The sequence below is a fragment of the Hyperolius riggenbachi genome, chromosome 11 (assembly GCF_040937935.1).
Source record: "Hyperolius riggenbachi isolate aHypRig1 chromosome 11, aHypRig1.pri, whole genome shotgun sequence".
Lineage (NCBI taxonomy): Eukaryota > Metazoa > Chordata > Amphibia > Anura > Hyperoliidae > Hyperolius > Hyperolius riggenbachi.
In genome coordinates, this window is record NC_090656.1 from 240,512,942 (window position 1) to 240,528,578 (window position 15,637).

At 53.2% G+C, this 15,637-nt stretch overlaps 1 protein-coding gene across 3 annotated transcripts in view; it reads left to right on the forward strand.

Moving 5' to 3' along the window:
* LOC137538746 (low choriolytic enzyme-like) overlaps window positions 1-15,637 on the forward strand; it is a 1,161,243-nt gene that overhangs the window by 250,679 nt on the left and 894,927 nt on the right. The gene's annotated exons all lie outside the window — the stretch shown is intronic.

A 15,637-nucleotide genomic window follows, 5' to 3' on the forward strand; every position in this document is an offset into this window, starting at 1 on the left:
GGACCTCACCCTAGCCTGGTTCCAGTGGCGTGTTAGCGACGTCCCGGAGTTAGCGCAGGCAGATACTCGGCTCTCGGCATGTACAAGTATCAGGACCTCACCCTAGCCTGGTTCCAGTGGCGTGTTAGCGGTGTCCCGGAGTTAGTGCAGGCAGATGCATGGCTCTCGGCATGTACAAGTATCAGGACCTCACCCCAGTCAGGTTCCAGTGGCGTGTTAGCGGTGTTCCGGAGTTAGTGCAGGCAGATGCACGGCTCTCGGCATGTACAAGTATCAGGACCTGACCCTAGCCTGGTTCCGGTGGCGTGTTAGCGACGTCCCGGAGTTAGTGCAGGCAGATGCTCGGCTCTCGGCATGTACAAGTATCAGGACCTCACCCTAGCCTGGTTCCAGTGGCTGTTAGCGGTGTCCCGGAGTTAGCGCAGGCAGATGCACGGCTCACGGCATGTACAAGTATCAGGACCTCACCCCAGCCTGGTTCCAGTGGCGTGTTAGTGGCGTCCCAGAGTTAGCGCAGGCAGATGCTCGGCTCTCGGCATGTACAAGTATCAGGACCTCACCCTAGCCTGGTTCCAGTGGCGTGTTAGCGGCGTCCCAGAGTTAGCGCAGGCAGATGCACGGCTCTCGGCATGTACAAGTATCAGGACCTCACCCCAGCCTGGTTCCAGTGGCGTGTTAGCGACGTCCCAGAGTTAGCGCAGGCAGATGCACGGCTCTCGGCATGTACAAGTATCAGGGCCTCACCCCAGCCTGGTTCCAGTGGCGTGTTAGCGACGTCCCAGAGTTAGCGCAGGCAGATGCATGGCTCTCGGCATGTACAAGTATCAGAACCTCACCCCAGCCTGCTTCCAGTGGCGTGTTAGCGACGTCCCAGAGTTAGCGCAGGCAGATGCTCAGCTCTCGGCATGTACAAGTATCAGGACCTCACCCCAGCCTGGTTCCAGTGGCGTGTTAGTGGCGTCCCAGAGTTAGCGCAGGCAGATGCACGGCTCACGGCATGTACAAGTATCAGGACCTCACCCCAGCCTGGTTCCAGTGGCGTGTTAGTGGCGTCCCAGAGTTAGTGCAGGCAGATGCTCAGCTCTCGGCATGTACAAGTATCAGGACCTCACCCCAGCCTGGTTCCAGTGGCGTGTTAGCAGCGTCCCGGAGTTAGTGCAGGCAGATGCACGGCTCTCGGCATGTACAAGTATCAGGACCTCACCCCAGCCTGGTTCCAGTGGCGTGTTAGCGGCGTCCCGGAGTTAGCGCAGGCAGATGCACGGCTCTCGGCATGTACAAGTATCAGGGCCTCACCCCAGCCTGGTTCCTGTGGCGTGTTAGTGGCGTCCCAGAGTTAGCGCAGGCAGATGCTCGGCTCTCGGCATGTACAAGTATCAGGGCCTCATCCCAGCCTGCTTCCAGTGGCGTGTTAGCAGCGTCCCAGAGTTAATGCAGGTAGATGCTCGTCTCTCGGCATGTACAAGTATCAGGGCCTCACCCCAGCCTGGTTCCAGTGGCGTGTTAGCAACGTCCCGGAGTTAGCGCAGGCAGATGCACGGCTCTCACCATGTACAAGTATCAGGGCCTCACCCCAGCCTGGTTCCAGTGGCGTGTTAGCAACGTCCCGGAGTTAGCGCAGGCAGATGCACGGCTCTCGCCATGTACAAGTATCAGGGCCTCACCCCAGCCTGCTTCCAGTGGCGTGTTAGCGACGTCCCAGAGTTAGCGCAGGCAGATGCATGGCTCTCGGCATGTACAAGTATCAGGGCCTCACCCCAGCCTGGTTCCAGTGGCGTGTTAGCAACGTCCCGGAGTTAGCGCAGGCAGATGCACGGCTCTCGCCATGTACAAGTATCAGGGCCTCACCCCAGCCTGGTTCCAGTGGCGTGTTAGCAACGTCCCGGAGTTAGCGCAGGTGGATGCACGGCTCTTGCCATGTACAAGTATCAGGACCTCACCCTAGCCTGGTTCCAGTGGCGTGTTAGCAACGTCCCGGAGTTAGCGCAGGCAGATGCACGGCTCTCGCCATGTACAAGTATCAGGGCCTCACCCCAGCCTGCTTCCAGTGGCGTGTTAGCGACGTCCCAGAGTTAGCGCAGGCAGATGCTCAGCTCTCGGCTTGTACAAGTATCAGGGCCTCACCCCAGCCTGGTTCCAGTGGCGTGTTAGCAGCGTCCCGGAGTTAGTGCAGGCAGATGCACGGCTCTCGGCATGTACAAGTATCAGGACCTCACCCCAGCCTGGTTCCAGTGGCGTGTTAGCGGCGTCCCGGAGTTAGCGCAGGCAGATGCACGGCTCTCGGCATGTACAAGTATCAGGACCTCACCCCAGCCTGCTTCCCGTGGCGTGTTAGCGGCGTCCCGGAGTTAGCGCAGGCAGATGCTCAGCTCTCGGCTTGTACAAGTATCAGGGCCTCACCCCAGCCTGGTTCCAGTGGCGTGTTAGCAGCGTCCCGGAGTTAGTGCAGGCAGATGCACGGCTCTCGGCATGTACAAGTATCAGGACCTCACCCCAGCCTGGTTCCAGTGGCGTGTTAGCGGCGTCCCGGAGTTAGCGCAGGCAGATGCACGGCTCTCAGCATGTACAAGTATCAGGACCTCACCCCAGCCTGGTTCCAGTGGCGTGTTAGCGGCGTCCCGGAGTTAGCGCAGGCAGATGCTCGGCTCTCGGCATGTACAAGTATCAGGGCCTCACCCCAGCCTGCTTCCAGTGGCGTGTTAGCAGCGTCCCGGAGTTAACGCAGGTAGATGCTCGGCTCTCGGCATGTACAAGTATCAGGGCCTCACCCCAGCCTGGTTCCAGTGGCGTGTTAGCAACGTCCCAGAGTTAGCGCAGGCAGATGCACGGCTCTCGCCATGTACAAGTATCAGGGCCTCACCCCAGCCTGGTTCCAGTGGCGTGTTAGCAACGTCCCGGAGTTAGCGCAGGCAGATGCACGGCTCTCGCCATGTACAAGTATCAGGGCCTCACCCCAGCCTGCTTCCAGTGGCGTGTTAGCGACGTCCCAGAGTTTGCGCAGGCAGATGCATGGCTCTCGGCATGTACAAGTATCAGGGCCTCACCCCAGCCTGGTTCCAGTGGCGTGTTAGCGGCGTCCCGGAGTTAGCGCAGGCAGATGCACGGCTCTCGGCATGTACAAGTATCAGGACCTCACCCCAGCCTGGTTCCAGTGGCGTGTTAGCGGCGTCCCGGAGTTAGCGCAGGCAGATGCACGGCTCTCGGCATGTACAAGTATCAGGACCTCACCCCAGCCTGGTTCCAGTGGCGTGTTAGCAACGTCCCAGAGTTAGCGCAGGCAGATGCACGGCTCTCGCCATGTACAAGTATCAGGGCCTCACCCCAGCCTGGTTCCAGTGGCGTGTTAGCGGCGTCCCGGAGTTAGCGCAGGCAGATGCACGGCTCTCGGCATGTACAAGTATCAGGGCCTCACCCCAGCCTGGTTCCAGTGGCGTGTTAGCGGCGTCCCGGAGTTAGCGCAGGCAGATGCACGGCTCTCGGCATGTACAAGTATCAGGACCTCACCCCAGCCTGGTTCCAGTGGCGTGTTAGCAACGTCCCGGAGTTAGCGCAGGCAGATGCACGGCTCTCGCCATGTACAAGTATCAGGGCCTCACCCCAGCCTGGTTCCAGTGGCGTGTTAGCGGCGTCCCGGAGTTAGCGCAGGCAGATGCTCAGCTCTTGGCATGTACAAGTGTCAGGACCTCACCCCAGCCTGCTTCCAGTGGCGTGTTAGCGGGGCCCTGGAGTTAGTGCAGGCAGATGCTCAGCTCTCGGCATGTACAAGTATCAGGACCTCACCCCAGCCTGGTTCCAGTGGCGTGTTAGTGGCGTCCCAGAGTTAGCGCAGGCAGATGCACGGCTCTCGGCATGTACAAGTATCAGGACCTCACCCCAGCCTGCTTCCAGTGGCGTGTTAGCGGCGTCCCGGAGTTAGCGCAGGCAGATGCTCGGCTCTCGGCATGTACAAGTATCAGGACCTCACCCCAGCCTGCTTCCAGTGGCGTGTTAGCAGCGTCCCGGAGTTAACGCAGGTAGATGCTCGGCTCTCGGCATGTACAAGTATCAGGACCTCACCCCAGCCTGCTTCCAGTGGCGTGTTAGCGGCGTCCCGGAGTTAGCGCAGGTAGATGCTCAGCTCTCGGCATGTACAAGTATCAGGGCCTCACCCCAGCCTGGTTCCAGTGGCCTGTTAGCAACGTCCCGGAGTTAGCGCAGGCAGATGCACGGCTCTCGCCATGTACAAGTATCAGGACCTCACCCCAGCCTGCTTCCAGTGGCGTGTTAGCGGCGTCCCAGAGTTAGCGCAGGCAGATGCATGGCTCTCGCCATGTACAAGTATCAGGACCTCACCCCAGCCTGCTTCCAGTGGCGTGTTAGCGGCGTCCCAGAGTTAGCGCAGGCAGATGCATGGCTCTCGCCATGTACAAGTATCAGGGCCTCACCCCAGCCTGGTTCCAGTGGCGTGTTAGCAACGTCCCGGAGTTAGCGCAGGCAGATGCACGGCTCTCGCCATGTACAAGTATCAGGACCTCACCCCAGCCTGCTTCCAGTGGCGTGTTAGCGGCGTCCCAGAGTTAGCGCAGGCAGATGCATGGCTCTCGCCATGTACAAGTATCAGGGCCTCACCCCAGCCTGGTTCCAGTGGCCTGTTAGCAACGTCCCGGAGTTAGCGCAGGCAGATGCACGGCTCTCGCCATGTACAAGTATCAGGACCTCACCCCAGCCTGCTTCCAGTGGCGTGTTAGCGGCGTCCCAGAGTTAGCGCAGGCAGATGCATGGCTCTCGCCATGTACAAGTATCAGGACCTCACCCCAGCCTGCTTCCAGTGGCGTGTTAGCGGCGTCCCAGAGTTAGCGCAGGCAGATGCATGGCTCTCGCCATGTACAAGTATCAGGGCCTCACCCCAGCCTTGTTCCAGTGGCGTGTTAGCAACGTCCCGGAGTTAGCGCAGGCAGATGCACGGCTCTCGCCATGTACAAGTATCAGGGCTTCACCCCAGCCTGGTTCCAGTGGCGTGTTAGCGGCTTCCCGGAGTTAGTGCAGGCAGATGCTCGGCTCTCGGCATGTACAAGTATCAGGACCTCACCCCAGCCAGGTTCCAGTGGCGTGTTAGCGGCGTCCCGGAGTTAGTGCAGGCAGATGCATGGCTCTCGGCATGTACAAGTATCAGGACCTCACCCCAGCCAGGTTCCAGTGGCGTGTTAGCAGCGTCCCGGAGTTAGTGCAGGCAGATGCACGGCTCTCGGCATGTACAAGTATCAGGACCTCACCCCAGCCTGGTTCCAGTGGCGTGTTAGCAGCGTCCCGGAGTTAGTGCAGGCAGATGCTCAGCTCTCGGCATGTACAAGTATCAGGACCTCACCCCAGCCAGGTTCCAGTGGCGTGTTAGCGGCGTCCCAGGGTTAGCGCAGGCAGATGCTCAGCTCTCGGCATGTACAAGTATCAGGACCTCACCCCAGCCAGGTTCCAGTGGCGTGTTAGCGGCGCCCTGGAGTTAGTGCAGGCAGATGCACAGCTCTCGGCATGTACAAGTATCAGGACCTCACCCCAGCCTGCTTCCAGTGGCGTGTTAGCAGCGTCCTGGAGTTAGTGCAGGCAGATGCACGGCTCTCGGCATGTACAAGTATCAGGACCTCACCCCAGCCTGCTTCCAGTGGCGTGTTAGCGGGGCCCTGGAGTTAGTGCAGGCAGATGCTCAGCTCTCGGCATGTACATGGTGTCTCTGAAAGTCCTACGGTTCGCCTGGACGGGCTTCTTCCATTGTTGCTAGGCGATGATGGTGATTAGACGCTCTTTATATGCTCTCCAGCGTTATCCTTGAATCATAAAGTGATTGACTATCGCACAAAGTCAGTCACTAGAGGCAAGCTACTCACGCTATTGGCTGGCTGACTGAGTGTCTCTTCCTGATTGGTTGTTGTGAGTATTTAAAGGACAAATATAACAAGAGGGGTATGGAGTCTGCCATATGTATGTCCTTTTAAGTAATACCAGTTGCCTGGCTGTACTGCTTATCCTCTGTCTCTAATACTTTTAGCCATAGCCCCTGAACAAGCATGCAGCAGATCAGGTGTTTCTGACATTATTGTCAGATCTGACAAGATTAGCTGCATGCTTGTTTCTGGTGTCATTCAGACACTACTGCAGCCAAATAGACCATCAGGGCTGCCAGGTAACTGGTATTGTTTAAAAGGGAAAAAAATATGGCAGCTTATATATTCTTCTCACTTCAATTGCCCTTTAAGTCGCTAGAACTAGCTGCTGGGTGTACCTCTGTATTTCCTGCCTGATACCTTGCTTGTGACCTGACTATCCTTTGGATTGATGCCTGGATCAACCTTCTGCTAGTTAATATTGATCAATCTTTGTCTCTTTCTTTTGTACCTGATATTGTTCTTTGTGTATCATCTTGGCTTGCTAATAGGGACGGTTTTAGACTATTTGCTGCCTGTGGCAAACTTGTGATACCTCCATGCATTCTGCTCTCGAAGCATCTGATGCTACTTCCTGTTTATCAGGAAGTAGCGTGTGGCACTTACAGATTGGACCACTGCAGTATAAAACATGGAGGTATGCCTGTGTTTCTGCCTGCCACTGCTGCCACCTATTAATGCTGGAGGGAAAGCGCTGAGGGGAGAGCCCGAGGTGAGCGGGGGTGGAGTGGCCCCCCTCCCCACTGATGTAGGTGCCCATGCTCTCCCCTCATGTTGTGACCCATCCCTCCCAAAACGGACCTGAGCAGGCTCCAGGAGGGGGGTGGGGGGGGGGGGGGATGGGGGGAGGGGAGGGGGGGAGCATTCAAATTCTCTAATTTAGGCTGACCAGGCATCCTCTTTTGCCTAGACAGGTCCACTTTTTCAGTGGGCCATCTTCCCGGGTTTTTGAAATGTCCAGGGCCGGGGTTCACCACATTTTTTCCCCCCTAACCCCCGTGGCCTGACTCCAATCCCCCCTCCCTCACCTCGGGGGGCCCCCCTCCTATTATGAGCGGTGCGGTAAAGCGGCATATACAGCAGGCTCCGGTGGGGTAATCAGACGCTAGATGTTCAGCTGCCCCCTCCGGGCTACGCTGTCTCCTCTGTATTGCTGCTCGCACCGCTTCCTGGTTTATTGCAAGCAGCATACAGTGGAGACAGCGAAGCCCGGAAGGCAGCTGGACATCTAGCATCTGATTACCCCGCCGGAGCCTGCTGTATATGCCGCTCTCCCGCACCGCTCATAATAGGAGGGGGCCCCCGAGGTGAGGGAGGGGGGATCAGAGTCGGACTCATACCCCACTAAACTACCCGTCTACCTACTCTCCCACCCAGCTACCTAACTGCCCACCCGGCTACCTAACTGCCCACCCACCCAGCTACCTAACTGCCCAGAGGCTACCTAACTGACCCCCCACCCACCCACCCAGCTACCTAACTTCCCAAAGCTACCTAACTGAAAACCCACCCACCTAGCTACCTAACTGCCCACCCAAGCACCCACCCAGCTACCTAACTGCCCACCCAAGCACCCACCCACCCAGCTACCTAACTGTCCAAGTTACCTAACTGCCCACCCGGCTACCTAACTGCCCACCCACCCTCCCACCCACCCAGCTACCTAACTGCCCACCCACCCAGCTACCTAACTGCCCGGAGGCTACCTAACTGACCCCCCACCCACCCACCCAGCTACCTAACTTCCCACCCACCCAGCTACCTAACTGAAAACCCACCCACCCACCTAGCTACCTAACTGAAAGCTACCTAACTGCCCAAAGCTACCTAACTGCCCACCCACCCACCGAGCTACCTAACTGCCCACCCACCCACCCACCGAGCTACCTAACTGAAGACCCACCCACCCAGCTACCTAACTGACCACCCACCCACCTAACTGCCCACCCACCCACCCAGCTACCTAACTGCCCACCCAGCTACCTAACTGCCCACCCTCCCAACCAGCTACCTAACTGCCCACCCTGCCACCCAGCTACCTATCTGCTTACCCTGCCACCCAGCTATCTATCTGTCTACCCTGCCACCCAGCTACCTAACTGCCTACTCTGCCACCCGTCTACCTATCTGCCTACCCTCCCACCTGTCTACCTAACTGCCCACCCGGCTACCTATCTGCCTACCCTCCCACCTCCCACCCAGCTACCTAACAACCTACCCGGTGCAGTGCCTGCGTCGCAAATAGCGTGCCAGCCTCCCTCCAGGTGATTAATGTTAGCCAACTATAGACCTGGCTACATATACTGCATTTTGTGGGGAAATCTGGTGACAATCTGATTGCATTTTGTGGGGAAATCTGCTGCCAATAAGATTGCATTTGTGGGGAAATGTGCTGCCAATAAGATTGCATTTGTGGTGAAATGTGCTGCCAAATGCCAATCTCATAGCATTTGTGGGGAAATCTGCTGCCAATCTCATAGCATTTGTGGGGAAATCTGTTGCTAATCTCATTGCATTTGTGGGGAAATCTGCTGCCAATCTCATAGCATTTGTGGGGAAACCTGCTGCCAATCTTATAGCATTTGTAGGGAAATATGCTGCCAATCTCATAGCATTTGTGGGGAAATCTGATGCCAATCTCATTGCATTAATGGGGAAATATGCTGCCAATCTCATAGCATTTTTGGGGAAATCTGATGCCAATCTCATTGCATTTGTGGGGAAATCTGCTGCCAATCTTATAGCATTTGTGGGGAAATTTGCTGCCAATCTTATAGCATTTGTGGGGAAATGTGCTGCCAATCTCATTGCATTTGTAGGGAAATCTGCTGCCAATAAGATTGCATTTGTGGGGAAATCTGCTGCCAATCTCATTGCATTTGTGGGGAAATCTGCTGCCAATCTCATAGCATTTGTGGGGGAATCTGATGCCAATCTCATTACATTTGTGGGGAAATCTGCTGCCAATCTTATAGCATTTGTGGGGAAATCTGCTGCCAATCTTATAGCATTTGTGGGGAAATGTGCTGCCAATCTCATTGCATTTGTGGGGAAATCTGCTGCCAATCTCATTGCATTTGTAGGGAAATCTGCTGCCAATAAGATTGCATTTGTGGGGAAATCTGCTGCCAATCTCATTGCATTTGTGGGGAAATCTGCTGCCAATCTCATTGCATTTGTGGGGAAATCTGCTGCCAAACTCATAGCATTTGTGGGGAAATATGCTGCCAATCTCATAGCATTTGTAGGGAAATATGCTCCCAATCTCATAGCATTAGTGGGGAAATCTGATGCCAATCTCATTGCATTTATGGGGAAATCTGCGGCCAATAAGATTGCATTTGTGGGGAAATCTGCTGCCAATCTCATTGCATTTGTGGGGAAATCTGCTGCCAACCTCATAGCATTTGTGGGGAAATGTGCTGCCAATCTCATTGCACTTGTAGGGAAATATGCTGCCAATCTCATTGCATTTGTAGGGAAATCTGCTGCCAATCTCATTGCATTTGTGGGGAAATCTGCTGCCAATCTCATTGCATTTGTGGGGAAATCTGCTGCCAATCTGATTTCATTTGTGGGGAAATATGCTGCCAATCTCATAGCATTTGTGGGGAAATGTGCTGCCAATCTGATTCCATTTGTGGGGAAATATGCTGCCAATCTCATAGCATTTGTGGGGAAATCTGCTGCCAATCTTATAGCATTTGTGGGGAAATCTGCTGCCAATCTTATTGCATTTGTGGGGAAATCTGCTGCCAATAAGATTGCATTTGTGGGGAAATGTGCTGCCAATAAGATTGCATTTGTAGAGAAATATGCTGCCAATCTGATTCCATTTGTGGGGAAATCTGTTGCCAATCTCATTGCATTTTGTGGGGAAATCTTCTGCGAATCTGATTGCATTTTGTGGTCGGCCGGCCCGAAGTTGGATAGCACACTGCTAAGGTCTTGTATATTTGGCCCCACCCATGACCACGCCCACATGCTGTTGTGATCGTCCTCTTTTCTGGAAATCAAAATATGGTCACCCTATTCTAGCTACGTCCCTGATCTGAGGTCTTGTGTAGTGTAGCAGCTAGTGAGGGGGCAGGGGATTGATATAGATGGGCGGCGGCCGCAGAGAAGGAGGGCGGTGGGCGAGATGCTGCTCCAGTCACAATGCTGCCCGATACACAGGTTTCACCTGGCGTTAAATGTGAATGGTAGACGACCCAAATTCACCAGGAACTGTCCACTGGCAAAGAGTTCAGGCCAACTTTTCCCGCCTCCGCCTGAGGCAATGGAGGTGGGGAAGAAGTGCTTGTTCATGGATTTGACAAGGGCTCTGGGGAGTGCTTGGCTGCCCTTCTCCTCGAGTGCCCCCCCCCCCCATACCATGGTCCATCCATGCAGGCCGGTATAGTTTAGGGTGCAACGCCCCAAGTGAAAAATGAAAGTGAAAAATGTTAAGCTAAATGTTTGCTTTATAAATGATAATTAAACCAGAAAAAAAAACCTGCTAAACTATTTGAACATATTATTACATGTTGATGCAAAAATTGTACTTATTTTCACAAAATTAATGTGAAAAGAATATTGCATTTTCACTCCTCCCTGCTCCTGCAGACATACTGTACCTGCGTCGGCCCCTAGATGGCCGCCCCTATCTGTGTATCAGGGCTTAATTTGCACTTCCCGTTCTTGGTGGTTAGTAATGATGTGCCTTATCCCGCTTACCGCCCAGACTCCAGCGCCCAGTAAACTTGTGTGGGGAAATACCTGTGGCCTGTTTCTTGTGGCCTTTAACGAACGCTGCCTTGCCCCATGTGAAAATGACCAATGTATAGCAATATGTCATCTCGGAAGTCCACAGTGCCTTAGTTATGTTCCTGCAGCTTCTCTGCCACTAAGTCCAAGATGGCGATGGCGATGGCAGGCTCTTACAAGCTGTGCATTATCTTACATCCAGGACATATGACAGTGGCTGGATAATGCACTGATTTAGGGTTCTGCCTCTGACATAGGAGAACAGGGATTGAATCCTGGGTAGTATCAGTGACTATTCAGTAAGAAGTATAGAGAAAAGCACAATACAAAACCCCCATCAGGGCAGCCCCCCCCCAACATCTTCAAGAAGGCCCTCAAAACTCAACTTTTCATTCTGACCTTCCTCCCTCCCCCTCACTAGTGCTCTAAACCCGCAGCTGAACTCTGGTCCCCTACCTTTCGTGTCCCCACCTCTCCCTCTAGATTGTAAGCCTACGGGCAGGGTCCTCCTCCTTATACAGTGGGTTGCAAAAGTATTCGGCCCCCTTGAAGTTTTCCACATTTTGTCACATTACTGCCACCAGCCCCGTTTCTTGCCCCGTGCGGAGCGTGCCGCCGCCCGGGGCGCTGTTGGGAGGGGGGCGCTATAATGGAGGGGGGAGCCGGAGCCGCGGGGAGGGCAGCCCGACCTCTCCCTCCCTCTCCTCTCCCGGGCGCCCTCCGTGCTCCCCCCTCAGATGCAGAGTTCGTGAGCAGCAGGGAAGCGCTGTTTACAACTCACCGGCTGCCTGGCTCCAAGCGCTGCTCTCTCGCCGCTGGTCTCCTCTCTCTGTCTGTATACATACTGATACACGCTGCTTCCGGCTACAGGAAGCAGCGTGTATCAGTACGTATACAGAGAGAGAGAGGAGACCAGCGGCGAGAGAGCAGCGCTTGGAGCCAGGCAGCCGGTGAGTTGTAAACAGCGCTTCCCTGCTGCTCACGAACTCTGCATCTGAGGGGGGAGCACGGAGGGCGCCCGGGAGAGGAGAGGGAGGGAGAGGTCGGGCTGCCCTCCCTGCGGCTCCCCCCTCCATTATTGGGGGCATCTACCTATCTAACCTATTCTGGGGGCACCTACCTAATCTAACCTACGCTGGGGGGCACCTACCTATCTAACCTACACTGGGAGGCAGCTACCTATCTAACCTATACTGGGGGCAGCTACCTAATATAACCTACGCTGGGGGGCAGCTACCTATCTAACCTATACTGGGGGCAGCTACCTAATCTAACCTACGCTGGGGGGCAGCTACCTATCTAACCTACACTGGGGGGCACCTACCTAATCTAACCTACGCTGGGGGGCAGCTACCTATCTAACCTACACTGGGGGGCAGCTACCTATCTAACCTACACTGGGGGGCAGCTACCTAATATAACCAACACTGGGGGGGCAGCTACCTATCTAACCTACACTGGGGGGCAGCTACCTAATCTAACCTATACTGGGGGGCAGCTACCTATCTAACCTATACTGGGGGGCACCTACCTAACCTATACTGGGGGGCACCTACCTAACCTATACTGGGGGGGCAGCTACCTTATCTAACCTATACTGGGGGGCAGCTACCTAATCTAACCTATTCTGGGGGGCACCTGTCTAATCTAGCCTATACTAGGGGCAGTGGCGTAGCTAAGGAGCTTTGGGCCCCGATGCAAGTTTTACATTGGGGCCCCCCTAAGCACTCTATACATAACAATTGATACGGCGCACCAAAACCTGCCAATGGCAACTACAGTGTCAGAGGTGCAAGAAGGGGATGGGGAACAGTTTGTTAGTGATTACCACTATTCAAAGTATCTATAGAAAGTGATTATTATGAGCACAGGACCAATAGAGAGATAATAATGTAGTTGAGGGATGGCCCTTCGGGGCCCCTCTGGCCCAAGGGCCCCGATGCGGTCGCTACCTCTGCACCCCCTATTGCTACGCCCCTGACTAGGGGGCACCTACCTAATCTAACCTATACTGAGAGGCACCTACCTATCTAACCTAGGGGGGGGGGGCGCAATTTTTACACCCTCGCCCTGGGTGCATTTTAGCCTAGAAACTGCACTGACTGCCACAAACATGAATCAATTTTATTGGAATTCCAGGTGAAAGACTAATACAAAGTGGTGTACATGTGAGAAGTGGAACGGAAATCATACAGGATTCCAAACAGTTTTTACAAATCAATAACTGCAAAGTGGGGTGTGCGAAATTATTCAGCCCCCTTTGGTCTGAGTGCAGTCAGTTGCCCATAGACATTGCCCGATGAGTGCTAATGACTAAATAGAGTGCACCTGTGTGTAATCTAATGTCAGTACAAATACAGCTGCTCTGTGATGGCCTCAGAGGTTGTCTAAGAGAATATTGGGAGCAACAACACCATGAAGTCCAAATAACACACCAGACAGGTCCAAGACAGGTCAGTGGTAAAGTTATTGAGACATTTAAAGCAGGCTTAGGCTACAAAGCGATTTCCAAAGCCTTGAACATCCCACAGAGCACTGTTCAAGCAATCATTCAGAAATGGAAGGAGTATGGCACAACTGTAACCCTACCAAGACAAGGCCATCCACCTAAACTCACAGGCCGAACAAGGAGAGTGCTGATCAGAAATGCAGCCAAGAGGCCCATGGTGACTCTGGACGAGCTGCAGAGATCTTCAGCTCAGGTGGGAGAATCTGTCCATAGGACAACTATTAGTCGTGCACTGCACAAAGTTGGCTCTTATAGAAGAGTGACAAGAAGAAAGCCATTGTTAACAGAAAAGCATAAGAAGTCCCGTTTGCAGTTTGCCACAAGCCATGTGGGGGACACAGCAAACATGTGGAAGAAGGTGCTCTGGTCAGATGAGACCAAAATGGAACTTTTTGGCCAAAATGCAAAACGCTATGTGTGGCGGAAAACTAACACTGCACATCACTCTGAACACACCATCCCCACTGTCAAATATGGTGGTGTTCAGAGTGATGTGCAGTGTGCATGCTCTGGTGGTGCTTCTCTTCAGCAGGGACAGGGAAGCTGGTCAGAGTTGATGGGAAGATGGATGGAGCCAAATACAGGGCAAACTTGGAAGAAAACCTCTTGGAGACTGCAAAAGACTTGAGACTGGGGCGGAGGTTCACCTTCCAGCAGGGCAATGACCCTAAACATAAAGCCAGGGCAACAATGGAATGGTTTAAAACAAAACATATCCATGTGTTAGAATGGCCCAGCTAAAGTCCAGATCTAAAACCAATCAAGAATCTGTGGCAAGATCTGAAAACTGCTGTTCACAAACGCTGTCCATCTAATCTGACTGAGCTGGAGCTGTTTTGCAAAGAAGAATGGGCAAGGATTTCAGTCTCTAGATGTGCAAAGCTGGTAGAGACATACCCTAAAAGACTGGCAGCTGTAATTGCAGCAAAAGGTAGTTCTACAAAGTATTGACTCAGGGGGCTGAATAATTACGCACACCCCACTTTGCAGTTATTTATTTGTAAAAAATGTTTGGAATGATGTATGATTTTCGATCCACTTTTCACGTGTACACCACTTTGTATTGGTCTTTCACGTGGAATTCCAATAACATTGATGCATGTTTGTGGCAGTAATGTGACAAAATGTGGAAAACTTCAAGGGGGCCGAATACTTTTGCAAGCCACTGAATCTCCTATCTGATCACGCACTTCCATTACTGTGCACCCATCCTATAGATTTGAGTGAACCTGACTTGCCTAATCTCCATGCTCCATCCAGTGACTAAGCATTACCTTGTACTCATACTGTGCTGTGTGATCTCCATGCTCCCCTCCAGTGACTAAGCATTACCTTGTACTCATACTGTGCTGTGTGATCTCCATGCTCCCATCCAGTGACTAAGCATTACCTTGTACTCATACTGTGCTGTGTGATCTCCATGCTCCCCTCCAGTGACTAAGCATTACCTTGTACTCATACTGTGCTGTGTGATCTCCATGCTCCATCCAGTGACTAAGCATTACCTGGTACTCATACTGTGCTGTGTGATCTCCATGCTCCCCTCCAGTGACTAAGCATTACCTGGTACTCATACTGTGCTGTGTGATCTGGTTTGCATGTATTCCTGTATTGTCGTATTGCTGTATGTCACCCCTCAATAGTGTCTGTAACCTAAAAGCCAACAGCGCTGCGTAATACCGTATGTTGGTGCTTTATAAATAGAATAAATAAAATTATTATTATATTATGATGTCTTTCTGCACAGTATTATCACTGTAGCCTGGGTCCCCAATGGAACAATCATGTACTTTGTAATAATATTGCTAGGATACAGCAGGGCACGCTGAAAACATTCACTGCTGTGGCCACCAGGAGAGAGATATTTTTGAGACAGCTCGTTATAAGACACCCTGCTAGATTAACGGTTCCGGAAATGAATGGGTGTCCTTGTGCATTCATTTGGAAAGGGTGTCTGGATAAAAGGACACCTGTTATAGCCAAGATTTTAGCTATAAAAGGGTGCTGGACACAGCTGAATTTTTTTTTTTTTTGGTTGTAAAAGGGATCTGGTTATAGCTGACATTTTTGGGGGCTAGAAAACGGTGCTGGTTATAGCAGAAATTTGGGGTTGCTATACAAGAGAATTGGTTATAGCCAAGATTTTTATTTTTGGGTTATAAACGGGCACTGAATATTGCCTAAATATGGGATATAGCCGAGAACAGTGATATAGCTGAGAACAGTGATTACTAAGACTTAACTTCTCCCTACTCTCACACAGGACCCTCCCCTGGTGGTGCCTAACCCTAACCCCCCTGGTGGTGCCTAACCCTAAGACCCCCCCTGGTGGGAGGTCTTAGGGTTAGGCACCACCAAGGGGGGTCTTAGGGTTAGGCACCACCAGGGGAGTCTTAGGGTTAGGTACCACCTGGAAGTCTTAGGGTTAGGCACCACCAGGGGAGGGTCTTAGGGTTAGGCACCACCA